This window comes from Pteropus vampyrus, unplaced genomic scaffold (assembly GCF_000151845.1).
Source record: "Pteropus vampyrus isolate Shadow unplaced genomic scaffold, Pvam_2.0 Scaffold32, whole genome shotgun sequence".
Taxonomy (NCBI): domain Eukaryota; kingdom Metazoa; phylum Chordata; class Mammalia; order Chiroptera; family Pteropodidae; genus Pteropus; species Pteropus vampyrus.
In genome coordinates this window covers 10788553-10789620 of record NW_011888813.1, presented here as the reverse complement: position 1 = coordinate 10789620, position 1068 = coordinate 10788553, and positions in this window count along the sequence as shown.

The window sequence follows — 1068 nt, the reverse complement described above, 5'->3', positions numbered from 1 at the left end:
ATAGGAGAAAAACAAGCAAATGACAACGTTGACCCTCCCCTCTTCTGAGGCCAACCTTTACTTTCAGCTGCACTGAGATAAAACCAGTGACAAATCTAACAAGCAATTATCCCTTGCTCCCAATTTGAAATTCTCAAGAAGACTCTTTGAAAAGTGGGTTTATTTCCACCATTGTAAATGAAGACTCTTGCACTGTCTGTACTGGGCCTTGAGATTTTAATTCATGATAGCAATGCTTAAATGTAGTTTACAGGTGTTTAAATGTACCTATGTGGTGGGATAGTATTCAGAAATCTTGGCTTGTGGGGTGCATGATCACGAAGTTTGGAAGCTGCTTTATGATGATCCAGGCAGGCAGACAACATGAGAGAATGGAAGAATGATTGGAACTGGGAAGACCAGGAGAGGCACCTTAGCTGAGGGTCGCTTACTAGCAGCTTTACTTAACCTCTCTGTGCTTCAGGTTTCTGTAAAATGTGGATAATCATTGTTCCTACTTACTTCATAAGGCTATTATAAGGATTCGATGCATTAATAACCCCTTGACAGTGTTAGCTCATAATAAATGCTCCCTCAGAGTTTGTTATATAGGTTGCAAAATCTCATAGGATTTCAAGTGGAAATTCTGACTATGAATAAACAATAAGCCAGAGTATAACCCAGCACGTCACCAACGTGAGCTATTGGGAACAAGAGTCAAACACGAATGGCAGGCGAATGGCAGATGCCAGGCTGGGTACAGCTACTGGAATCATAATCTTTGAGCTCTCCCCTCCTGTGGGATGCACATGACATCATTTATTCTGCCACGCCTGACACCGGCTCCTGGGGTGACAGAGATGAAGAACATTTGGGTGCTTCTGGAGCTCCCAGCCTGATGGTGGAGGCTATGATGCCAACAGACATGATGACCCAGGGAGATGGGCTGGGGAGAGCCTGGCCCTTGACAAGCCTTTTCTCTGTTTGTCCACTTCCTTCCCTCTGGCTTGGATAACTCTCCCGCTGACCCAGGCTCCCGCCCACCTGCCCCACCTGGAGCTCAGGACATCAGCCCCCATAGCAACCAGG